We start from the raw sequence: 13,597 nt of genomic DNA, 5'->3' as shown, positions 1-13,597 counted from the left end.
ATTATGTATTTGTTTATAGATGCTTAGTCGATTTTCTAGTCATTGGATTTTCTCTTATTTTGTGCAAGGGACGATGTATTTTATGTTGCAATCCTCTGACACTACTAAATTTTTTGTTAGAAACTTAAAATGAAATTCATTTTTCATAATTTATCTAATTCAATCAATTAATAATTATTTTATTATTTATGTTCTGCCGATGCTTAGTCGTATTTTGTGGTTGTTGAATTTTTTCCCCTATAGTTGTGCATGCGGCAACCTATAATTCCACAATTATGTGACACTACTTAAATTTTGCTAGAAAGTTAAAAAAGGAATTACTTTTTTATGTGCCTTTATATTTTTAAGCATTATTACTGTTGAATTTGCATTAGTTTACACTTGTTCTTTCCCACTACGAATTGTGCAAATTTTGCATATTTTGTGTGCAAGCTGTTAATACATTTCGGTTCCTCCATACAAGAAGTTTTTTGAGAACAGAGTATTTATGATTGTTCATGTTAGGCATATTTGGATAATACTCTTTATTTTTACTACGCACATTAATTATCTCTTCAGTCAAATTTTGTGAAGTTTTTTTTGTGGGGAAAATTTTGTGAAGTTTGACTAAGCTTATGGAAAAGAATATCAACATTCACAATACGAAGTTTTTCTTTCATTTTCTTTCTTCTTTAGGGTAATACCAATGCCCTTAATTCATTCTTTCTTAGAAAAATAAACTGTTTTTGATTTTGTATTTGTATTTGTTTTTGTTTTAGTTTTCTTTACTGCACCAATTTTGTTCGCCAGGTCGTTGTGTTGATCTTAATTCCACACCTTAAAGCTTTTAGTGTAAGAATATTGTACAAATCAGATATGATAGTTTGTTGTGTGATTTTAATTAAAAAATAGCACAATTGTTGCTAAAATAGAAGACTAGAATCAGGGTTTTAATCTCGTTTTTTCTCCTTCCATTAATTTGTATATATGTACGGTGTGCTCCTGTGCAAGTAAATGTACCTGTCAATATACACAGTTATGCACTGATAATTATAGAGTGATTGACATGTATAGTGCGTGTGTGTGCATGCATAAAGGACAAGTTCACCTTTTTTTTGACAAGTTCAGCTAGTACGGGTGGAGTAGTGGTATACGCTGCCGCAGCCATGAGCCCATGAATAAGGTATGATTTTTTTTTGCGAGTGAGCCATGAATCTCTACCTAACATTAAAGGAAGAAGCGTTTCTCCACTTTTTTTAGTCACGTAAGTGTTTTGTACGTTGTCTCGAGTTTTGTATGTCGTCTGTTTTAGAAATAGAAAGAAAATATATAAAGCCACACACAAGCGAAGCCAATGTCTTTGGTGGAAAAGCGGAAGTTCCCCTACTCGCCTTTTTTCGTGGGCTGACCCAATATGGAAGGATGACGTCCCACAAAATTTTCCTTTTGTTTGTACTTTATGTTCTTTTTATTATCTTATGTTTTTTCTTTTCATTTTCCCTTTTCCCCTTTTTAGGTTTTTAAAGTATTCATCGCACTTTAAAAAAAATGTAATTATCTATTTGAAATGTTAAATGTGTATAAAGAAATGTTCCTGATATATACAAACAAATGTACAATGTGTAAGAAAAACATAGACAATAAAACCTATATTAAAATAATGTTGACCATTTATTTAAAAAATGTTAAACACATGCAATAAAATTGTCCCTTATGTATAAGAAAATTTACATTATGCATGAGAAAAGTAGACAAGTGTTGAAAAAGGAAAAATGATTTTTTTATGAAAACCTGAAAGGGAAAAAAGTGAAGTAAATCATTAAAAACAAAGAAGAAAACAGTGAAAATGGAAGAATGTAATAAGAAAAAGGAAAACCGAAAATACCGAAGAAAAAATAGGCTGCAGTTAGGGAAAGCCCCCAAAAAAGATAAATACATTAAGGTACAATGTTGGGGCCAGCCCACTATTTCCTATGCATAGGTGTTCCTAATAGGAATCAGTACGAGAGAGAAATAGCCCTCGCGGTCTTATTGTGGAAGAGAATATTCTTAACAAAAAAGTAATCTGCTCGCTCCACAAGCCTAGTGAGTTGGGCATATATGCTGCCTATTGAAATATCGTTTTGTCGTTTCGTCGTACATTATTTAGCATTTTTTCATTGCATCGCACGCCTCTATTCTGGATGCGTTTTGACTTTTGACGATCAAAGCGTTTGACAGCCAAACTATTCTTGCTCTCACTTATAAAAAAGCCTACAAATCGGGAGAAAAATATATTTAAAAATTTAGGAGAAAAGTAATTCCACGCAAGATAGAAAACTAACTCTACCTCCAAGAGTTCATGGAGCACACGTCGGACCCCCATCATCCATCTCCAATTTGTTCTTGGCTCCATGACTCGCACCGTCACGGACATCTCATGTCCGTGTGATGTGATCAGAAATCACCCATGTCGGATTGATTGCTAATTAGTACTACATCCAAAGACATCTTCTAAGGAAGGCCTACATATATCCTTTTCATTTTTCGATGAAAGTTCTCATCGATAACCTAGACATATGAAATCGTCCAGGAGCCGTGTCCAAGGCGGTAGCATTAGATGGGGGGGGGGGGGGTTGGACGTGTACAAGGCACGTGCATGCACACGGCATAGAATCACATCTTCACCAGCTACCGCATCAACTAGCCGACGCCCGCACTGATGAGCTTCTGTCTTGGGCGCCATCGGCCAGGAGCCCACCTCGTTTGCTCCACTACCATCGCTGGGTGGCATGGTCTGGAGGCTCATGTGTCGCGCTGGTGAATGTTTTTATGGACACGGTAATTTTCTCTCCCGTTGTAACGCATAGGCATATGCACTACAAGAAATATGTCAACTTGTAACCTTCTGCCAGTGACCCTGGAAGAAATAGTCCTAAATCTATGACCATTTGAGACCAATTGATCATAAGTTGTTCGGGGGGCTCCAAACCCTAAACCATAACGACCATTTTGGTCAGAAAGGTCGTAATTTCCTTACACGAAATGGTCGTAAAGAGGACAACACTGGTTCGCTGCCTTATTTCTAGCTGATTACGACCAATATAGATGGTCATAGCCTTGTAAATTATGGTGTATCATTATGACTAGGCGCCACCTCATCAGTTTTGCCTATGTGTCATGTCCATGTGTCAACTTTTTGCCCTAGGTTGTGAAGCAGCCTACATTTCTGTCATTCCCAAAATTCCCAAAAAAATCTCATAAATTCTTTGGATCATATGTTCCTCAAATATGTAAAAAACCTTCCTTGCCTAGTTCAAAAACAATTCAGGAATATTCATTTTCCTATTCTGTTCAGAAAATCACTTTGTGAAGGAAGTGCTATTTATATTTTCTTGATTATCCTCAAAAATTTTGGGCACTCTATCCTATCTAAACCATTACCTCATGACAAAATTCAGCTCCATTTGCTTAGTAAATCTTCCTCAGCAAATTTCCAAAGTTTCTGTTCAGCTAGAAGCTTTGTGAAGGAAGCACTATCTAGGCATATCCTAGTGAGTTTATTTTTTGCCACATACTATATATGCCCAAATCATAGCTCTCCACAAAATTTGGGATCAATCTAACAAACCATGTGAGCTCACCATCCAATCTTTTTTCTGGTAATATTTTCAGTTTGTGAAGCAACTATATTTTATATTGCTTTATAATTGTTGAAAATTTACCATGACATGACCCTACCAATATAACCTCCTCCACCAAATTTTAGCTCATTTAATTTATCCAATTTCCCTCAATATTTTTCCCAATTTTCTGTTCAATGCAGAGCATTGTGAAGGAAGTACCATTTTTATTTATACAAATGGTATGAAATTTTTACAGTGCCTTCATATGCTCAAATTATCCTCCTCCTCCAAATTGTAGCTCAATCCAATCATCTAAGTGAGCCCAGCTTCAATTTCTATTTCTGGCCAGATTGGCACATTCCGAAGTAAGTGCTATCTATACCCCTCCTACTTCCCTAGAAAAAAAATTGGGCACTCTATTCTATCCAAATAGTTGCCTCATGAAAAAATTCAGCTCCATTTTCCTAGTAAATATTCCTCAGCAAATTTCCAAAGTTTCTATTCTACTAGAAGCTTTGTGAAGGAAGTACTAGCTAGGCATATCCTAATGAGTTTAATTTTTGCCACATCTTCTATATGCCCAAATGGTAGCTCTCCACAAAATTTGAGCCCCATGTAACAAACGATGTGAGCTCACCATCCAATCTTTTTCTGGTAATATTTTCAGTTTGTGATGAAAATATATTTTGTATTGCTTTATAATTGTTGAAAACTTACCAGGACATGACCCTGCCCATAGAACCTTCCTTCACCACATTTTAGCTCATTTAATTTATCCAATTTCCCTCAATAGATTTTCCAATTTTTTATTCAGTGGAGAGCATTGTGAAGGAAGTACCATTTTTATTTATGCAAATGGTATTAAATTTTTACAGTGCCTTCATATTCCCAAATTATCATCCTCCTCCAAATTTCAGCTCAATCCAATCATATATGTGAGCCCAACTTCAATTTCTATTTCCCGGCCAGATTGGCACATTGCAAAGCAAGTGCTATCTAGACCCATCCTATTGCCCTCAAAAATTGGGCACTCTATCGTATCCAAGTCATTGCCTTATGACAAAATTCAGCTCCATTTGCCTAGTAAATCTTCCTCAGCAAATTCCCAAAGTTTTTGCTCAGCTAGAAGCTTTGTGAAGGAAGTACTAGCTAGACATATCCTAATGAGTTGAATCTTTGCCACATTTTCTAAATATTCCAGCTCAATCCATTCATTCATTTGAGCCCATCTTCAACATCCATATTTCTGTCTAGTGTGGTACTTTGCAAAGCAAGTGCGAACTAGGCTCCTCCATTTGAGCTGCAAATTTGCCACGACAGTCTCCTTAGTAGATGATCATCCGAAACTCAGGCCCATTGGCTATGTGCATTTCCCCCACTGCTAATCAAACACTTGGGTGCTAATTCATGTTTGAGCCTAGCTTGGTCTCCTCATGAGATTCTTCTGTTGTATTCTTCTTCCTAACACCTATCGGTGGAGTTCTCAACCCACCAGACATGACTAGTCCAACCAGAACACGTGGCAATGCCATGGTCACGCGGTGACCACGCGACTGGCATGCCAGTTTACGCGCTCTGGAGTTGGGGCCCTCGGCCACAGTCCAAACCTCGACGTCACGCCACCACACCATGTACCTCTGATTAAATAGATACTTATGTACCTAAAACAGATTTTTTGAAAAAAATAATGAGCAAGCTATGAGGCAGCTTTAGTTCAAATTTGAACCACTTCCTACTGAATCCGCATAAATTTTTCTTTTTCACGAGAGGTGAATCAAAACTTTTGACACCCAACCATTTAGTCAATTGTACATTAATATGGCCTAATGTTTTAGAAAATTGATTTGGTCTAATTTTGCAACAAATATATTGTAGGTCATTCACAAAAAAACTCATTTTGGGCACTCGAAAAATGGAAAATGAAATTTTCATCCAAAGAAAATGAAAACTTCTTTAGGAACATTGTTTGCCATTATAAGATGCACCCCGGTGCACAATATGAGAATATTTGAACAAGCTATACCATGAATGTGGCCATAAGATTGATCATTTGACTTGAAAGCCATGAATCTTCATACATGATAGCTTATTTCTGAGAACACTTTTTAAAAGTAATTGTCGTATTACAAATTATTAATTTTCCTGGTAACTTGGTCGCATATAGTGTCACAACGTGAAGGTTTTCCATTTTTTTGTTTTTTTTTATTTTTCATGCCCATTTCAAAATGCGGTCAAAACGGCGGGCATGACCGTTCATAACTAGTAGTTGAATCTTGGATTTTTTTCTGGTGTTTCTCTGATTAAATAGATACTTTTGTACCTAAATTTTTTTAAAAAAAATCATGAGCTAATTATGAGGCAACTGCAGTTCAAATTTGACCCACTTCCTACTGAATCGGCGGAAATTTGTGTTTTCACGAGAGGTGGCTCAAAACTTTTGACATGCAATCATTTGGTCAATTGTACATTAAATATGGCCGGATATTTTAGAAAATTGATCTGGTCCAATTTTGAAACAAATATATGGTGGGCCCTTCACAAAAAAAATCATTTTGGTCACTCGGAAAATAATAAAAAAAATTGGTCCAAAGAAAATGAAAACTTGTTTAGGCAACATTGTTTGCCATTCCAAGATGCACTCTTGTGCACAATATGAGATCATTTGAACAAACTATGCCATGAATGTGGCCATAAGATTGATTATTTGGGTTGAAAGCCATGAATCTTCACAGATGATACCTCATTTCCGAGAACACTTTTTTACAATAATTGTCTTATTACAAGTTTATTGGTTTTCTTGGTAACTTGGCCACATATATTGTCACAAATGCGTCCCAATGTTTTGATTTTTTTTGAATTTTTCATGCCCGTTTCAAAAATGTGATCAAAACGGCGAGCATGACCGTTCCTAGCTAGTGGTTGAATCATGGAAATATTTTGGTGTTTATATGATTAAATGGATACTTTTGTACCTAAAAATGTTTTTGGAAAGAATCATGAGCAACCTATGAGGCAGATGCAGTTCAATGTTGCTCAAAACTTTTGACATGCAACCATTTGGCCTGTTATACATTAAACATGGCCTAATATTTTAGAAAATTGACCCGGTCGAATTTTGCAATAAATATATGGTGGGTCCTTCACAAAAAAAACTCATTTTGGTCACTCGGAAAATGGAAAATGAAATTTCCGTCCAAAGAGAATAAAAACTTCCTTAGGCAACATTGTTTGCCATTTCAAGATGCATCCTTGTGCATAATATGAGATCATTTGAACAAATTATGCGATGAATGTGGCCATAAGGTTGATCATTTGGCTTGAAAGCCATGAATTTTCACAGATGATAGCTCATTTCGGAGAACACTTTTTTAAAATAATTGCCGTATTACAAGTTCATTATTTTTCCTATTAACTTGGTCACATATAATGACACAATGCGAAGGTTTTCCAATTTTTTATTTTTCATGCCTGTTTCAAAATGAGGTTAAAGCCACGGCAATTACCGTTCCTAGCTAATGGTTGACACTACAGGAAACATGAGATTTGCCGTTAGCATCTCATCGGGGCAGACGGCAAAGAAAAGGTTTGCCCTCATCAGCAGACGACAAAGAAACACTGACAACAAAATAAACTTTGCCGTCTGCGAAAAAACACAAACGACAAAGAGCTCACTTTGCCGTCTAAAAAAAAGACAGACGACAAACATTCTTTGCCATCTGGGTTTGTTTTGATAGACGGCAAAGAACCTTTGTTGTCTGTGTTTTTTTCTGGCAAACAACAAAGTGAGCTCTTTGTTGTCTGTGTTTTTCGCAGACGACAAAGAGGAAGCACAACACGTGGATCGATAACTTGGCAGCATCTTAGACGCACATGCCCACCCACTGCATCGGACGCACACCCCACCCAGGCACCCATAATGCACGCGCCCCGCGACACCACCCACGCCACCACGTCCGACCACACCCCCACCTCTCTCTCACTGTCCCTTATCCCCACCCTACTATCTCTCTCTCTCTCGATCGATCAATCGATCAATCGATCGAAATCAGCACACCACTGGCGCCCGCCACCGCGTTGACCACCGGCCTCGCCGGCCACCACCTCGCCTCGTTGGTCGCGTCTACTTTCCCCTTCGCCGCCCCAGCCTCGGCCACTTCCTTCGTCGCCCCCGTAGGCCCGCCGGCGCCTGCCACCAACTCCTTGGCCGCCGGCCCCGTCGCCTGTCGTCCCCGGCGGCCTCCGCCTCCCGTTGCTTGTCGCCCCCCGGCGGCCTCTGCGCCCCGTCTCCCCAGCCAGCCTCCATCGGCCCCGGCTCCGTCAGCCTCGCCGGCCTCGACCCCCAGCCACGACCTCGAGGAGCGGCGGAAGCTCCTCAAGCTCCTGCTCCGACGACCACGGCCACAGAGGAGCTCACAGGGAGGCGCAGGCGTCGATCGAAGTCACGATGGCTGCGGGTGCTAGATCTCGGGCGGCTACACCAGCCACTGCTCTCATTGAAAAAATCATGTGCAATCCATTCATATTAGGAAATAGAGCAGTTTTGCCTTGGATCAGCAAGTGATGATATTGCGAAATTTGTCAGTTCGTCTTCGACTCACTACAAAAAAAATACACTTCCGTGACGATACGTGTTTGTCACAGTAGGTCACGTTTTCTGTCATGCATGTACATCCATGACGATTTTATGACAGAATCAAGATAATCATATTTGTGCTGTCATAAAAGTGTTCCATGACATTACCAAAATTATCATCCCGGAAGTGTATACTTCTATGACGATAAATGACGCGTCACGAAAGTGCTTTCATCAAGGGTAACCGACACGTGGCATCCACCGTAACGGGTCGCCGTTAAGCCATCGGGTCCAATTTTGGATCCGATAACCCGTTAACAGCCTGGATCAATGGGGATTTTCCACGTGTAAAATTTCAATGGCCATAGGAACCACGTGTTGGCTCACCATTGGGACAGTTGTCATCCACTCATTGGACAAGAATCGCCTATGATACGTCTACACATGGCACGACCCAACACAGACCCATTCCGGTGAAAATGTTAGCCTTTTGACTTGGTTAAAAGGTAGCGAGCGGCCCATGGAAACCATGTTGACGACCTGTTCGTATATAACCCATTTACGCCCGCTAACTCACGGCCCGTTACGGCCTATCCGAATTGAGCCCAGTAGCTTCATCTGGGCCATCCAATATGATTACAGCCTGTTGTAACTTCCGGCCCATGTTGTACTGGTGGCCGTTGATCTCAAAGTTGACAGGTGGGGAGTGGCCTTCAGCAAACCTTGCGAAGACTGGAGAACGCTGCGGCACATTGATATCATTGTGAGAACCTGCCATGCCGAAGAAAGAATGCCATATCCAAAGATCATGCGAAGCCACCGCTTCTAATATGACAGTGCATGCTTTGACATTGCCCCTTATACTGGCCCTGCCAAGAAAATGGACAGTTCTTCCACTCCCAGTGCATACAATCTATGCTGCCAAGCATGCCAGGAAAGCCTCTAGCTGCGTTGGTCGCCAACAATCTCTCTGTATCAGCGGCAGTTGGCTGCCTCAAGTACTCAGGGCCAAACACCTCGATCACAGAATGGCAGAACGTGTACAGTGACATCAGACATGTTGTCTCACTCATACGCACATACTCATCCATCAGATCGCCTGGAATTCCATATGCAAGCATCCGGATGGCCGCGGTGCATTTCTGGTAAGAGGAGAATCCAAGCTTGCCAAGGGCATCCGTCTTGCACTCGAAGTATGGGCCATGAGCAAGCACTCCCACTCGGATACGATTGAGCACATGCATTGTCATACGAAAATGGTGACGGAATTTATCCATCTTGAAGAACGGGGTGTTCGCAAAGTAATCGGCATAGAGCGGGGCTTGGCCTCTCTCCCTGTTACGGTTCAGGTTGGGAGCACGGCCAGGGATTGACCCCTGTACCGAGGAAGCTGCTGTTGAATGTGGTCGTGAACCACCAGTGCAGCCACCACAAGATCTTCATCATCCGACGATGAGTCGACCGATGGACAAATGAAGTGGTGGAAGAAAAACTCATCTCCACTGTCCATACCTTTGTGGGCAAAGTGTCGAACACCTTGCGGTCGTGGTGGCAAAGAGGTCATGATGATCACCTCGATGCAGGGGTGGTTGGCGGCCGGCTACTGGCCGCTTTGGAGCACTCGTCGGAAGCTGTCGTGCCTGCCATGGTGCGTCGCCTGCGGCCGTATCCACTTTGCCGCCGGCTACGACGGCGATGGCCAAACCTCGTTCGATCGACAGCCGAAACTACGGCGAAAGCGCGGGCGTTGTGGCGGCCATGTCGAGACGTGGTTTGCTATGGATGTCCGGGGTCTACGCGGTGAGGAGGTGGCCGGATAATAGCGGCGGCGCTGTCGGCGGGGCGGGGTGGGAGAGGGGGTGGAGGCATTGGAATCGAATGAGACTACATGTGTCCCCGACACGCGGGCCACGGGGGGACAAGGACGTGCGGCGAGCCCGTCCGCGCGATGTCCGTTTCACCCCAAACTCGGCGCAAGTTTGGGCCGGGAATGGATCGAAAACGGACGAAATCTAGACATTTGTCCGTTGGGGCCGCGCGTTGGTCGCGCTATTCGTTTATTCTACTTCAAATGGACGCACCCGGACAAGATAGGGTCGCACGGTGGAGTGAAGTTGGCCTGAAGGTTGGAGGCGGGTGCTGGATGGTGAATGTGATGCTGCCTGCGTCGACCGGTCATCACAGCAGGCCAGCTAGCCCTCTTCTAGGGCTTAGGCTAGATATGTGTGTCGGGGCAGCTCTTCTCTGTTTGTGTAGTTGTGCAGGACGGACACGCGACAGGCGATGCATGCAGCGACATGGGCACGGGCTCTCTGCGTAACGCTCCAGATTCATCCATGCAATAACTTCGAAACGACTGCTCCTGCTCGGGCTCGTCTCTTTGGGAGCAGCGTAAGGCGCGCACTACGCAGCGACAACGCGGCACGTCCGGCAGAGTCGACGTGCAATTGAGCGGCGAGCCCAGCTAGCTACCTAGCTAGCCGTAGACTGTTGCTTGTGAAAGCACGAGTGGAAGACAGGTTGATTGGACAAGGCATGGAGGAGGTGAGCTGGGGCGGGACAAAATTACTGTTCTGACCTTTAAGGGTAACAAAATTCCGATTGGACCTCGGTTTAAAAAAAATCGATTCTGACTTTTTAGGTGACGCCAACATTCCTGGCGTTTGGGTTGCGAAGCAGACGCCATGCACCATGGCGTCTGGCCCCTGATCCGCACGACCCGCCTTCTCGTTGACCTGTTGACGTGGCAAAGGGGCCAGACGCCAGGAACCCTGGCATCTGCCCCTGGTAAGTGGATAACCCCACGGGCCCAGCCCACTCATCCCCAACCTCTCTCTGGCGGCGGCCGAAGCAAGAACAGAGAGCTTTTTCTCTCTCGCCCCTCTTCTCCCTCACACCAAACCCCCCTTGATCTACTCCATCCTCCACCCAAATTTGTGGATGTAAGGCCCCCAAGCATCCTTGAGGTATTCTCCCCTATTCCCTCCAATTTGTTTTGGTTTTTCCCTTTCTTTTTGGATGCATTATTTCACATTAGGTGATGTTAGATTAGTAGATGGTTTCTTTGTTTTACGAAATAGTTTGTAGTTGATAGATGGTTTGCTAGGTAGTAGATGATGTTTAATTGAACATGTAGTCAAAATCAATTCCGTTTTGTGCATATGTTGTCCATAGGAATTTTTTTTGAACTAAGAGGGGTGATGAATACATGATTTTTGTATGTAAAATAGACTTGTTTGATAATTTGGTTTGATAGATGATGTGTGTATGTGGTATAACAATATGGTTGAATTTAAATATGATGTCTCTATGTGTCGATAATCCTATTGTTGGCATACTTTATTTGTAAAAGATATGGTGAAATTTGGTACTCTAGATTATATGTATTTGCATATGTTACACCATATTATTTGACAAATTTATTTGATTGAGATGATGTTGGTATGTTTGAGAAGAATTATGTGTGCATATGAAGAAGAAAGAAATGATGTGGTTATGTTTGAGAAGAATGGTGTGTTCATATGGCATAACTTGGAGACGATGTTTGTGATTTGTTTGATAGGATGGCGGATGATGATGGACCTTGGTATGACGGATTAATCCAGGGGTGGGATAAGGAACATCGTGCTCGAGCCATTGAGAACGGAAAGGTAAGAAGCAAGACTTATCAATTTTCGTTGTTTCTCATTTGTGTTCTTGTATTGATAAAAAATCACTTTATTTGCAGCTTGTAGTTGCTATGCGCATGAGGGGTCATTGCGCTGATGACTTTCCTTACGACGTGTGGTACGAGCCGTACATTCGGAGATTGGGTCTTCTTCCATTCGTGTTGCAGTTTAAGCGACGCCCTCCGCCGGTGAACCACGCGGCGCTGACCGCACTTGTGGATCGTTGGAGGCCCGAGACTTACTTGTTCGACCTTCCATTTGGGGAGATGACGATGACCCTAGAGGAAATGGCTATGATAAGAGGCCTTCCTATCAACGGACGAGCTGTTATCGGTCGTGTCAGCGCCGTTAATTGGTGACAACGGGCATGCATTTTAATTGGTGTTGTGCCCGATGCCCCTCTGCCAGGCAAGGCCGATGCCTCGAAAGTGAGGCATTCTTGGCTAAACAAGTCAGAGGAGAAGGCAATCCGTGCCCTCAGGGTGCCAATGACCTGGTTGTGCAGCAGTACGCGCGGGCCTATCTTTGGTATGTACTAACTAAGGTAGTCTTCTCAGACGCAACCGGGAACTCAGCCCTATGGATATTTTTGGAGCTACTCACTAACTGGGATACCCAGTATAGCTGGGGTTCGGCCGCACTAGCATACTTGTATCGTCAGTAAGAGATATTTGCAACCATTTGTCTTGCATTTGTCATGCGCCTCCATATCTAACATGTTTGTTTGATTACAGCTTGACTTGATGTGTCGCAGGAAGGGAGATACATCCTCGTTGGTTGGGTTTGTTTGGAGCCTATCCGTGTGGATGTGGGAGCGGATCCCGGTTGGACGGCCCGATTTCAAGAACCCCGAACACCCAAACCCACTTGGTAATCATGACGGGGCGCATGATGTTGATCCATATCGGTGCCCTATGGTTGCGTACTATTGGGAACGGGTGACGGTGTACACAGGAAGCTCGCATGTGCGATACAAGTGCTATATGAACGATCTGGACACCTTGACTGCTGAGCAGGTATTGAGAAGTTCAATGAGACAAAATTTACTGAAGAATGAAATTTGTATCTAACAATGTATCTCTTTGTTTTGCAGGTCCATTGGATGCCTTATGTGGATGATCGTGGCTTCTCTCTTAATGAGATGTGCACGCGTGATAGCCATCTTTCGTGGGCGAGGTGCCCAATGATATGCTTCTTTGCGGTCGAGTGGCACTTTGTAGACCGTGTGGCAAGACAATTTGGAAGAAGACAAGGTATTCCAATTGATGAGAGCAAGGAGGAAATGCTATCTCTGCATCGGTGAGCAAGCATGTCTTTGAGTATGTAGTAGAGCATTGAATAAGTCTATGTTTGCTAATGCTTTGTCACGTGGCTCATTTGTAGGTTCGATCGAAGGAACAATCAGGATATAGCAGATTGGGCAGACAAACACCTTAAGTGGATACAAATTTGGAATTGAAGAGACACGTTAGTGGAATCAGAGAGTAGACCTCACAATCAGTCAGCATATCAGAAGTATCAAGTGTGGTATTCAGATCTTTATCGGTTAAAGCTAAAGCCCGGTTGGACTCACGAGGAGTGGTCGGAGTTGGTGTCTGAAGACCCGGAGACTGCAGAAGGTTGTCATACCTTCAACACGACGGTGAGAGACACAAAAGGGGTTCACGTTGACTATGCACCTATGCATGATGAAATGGTAGTCTAATGAGCCTATTCTAACACACTTGCATTATATAGTCTTCTTTCAAATACATAAGTTTGGTGTGTTCATG

The sequence above is a fragment of the Triticum dicoccoides genome, chromosome 4A (assembly GCF_002162155.2).
Source record: "Triticum dicoccoides isolate Atlit2015 ecotype Zavitan chromosome 4A, WEW_v2.0, whole genome shotgun sequence".
NCBI lineage: Eukaryota > Viridiplantae > Streptophyta > Magnoliopsida > Poales > Poaceae > Triticum > Triticum dicoccoides.
This window is presented reverse-complemented; position numbering follows the sequence as displayed.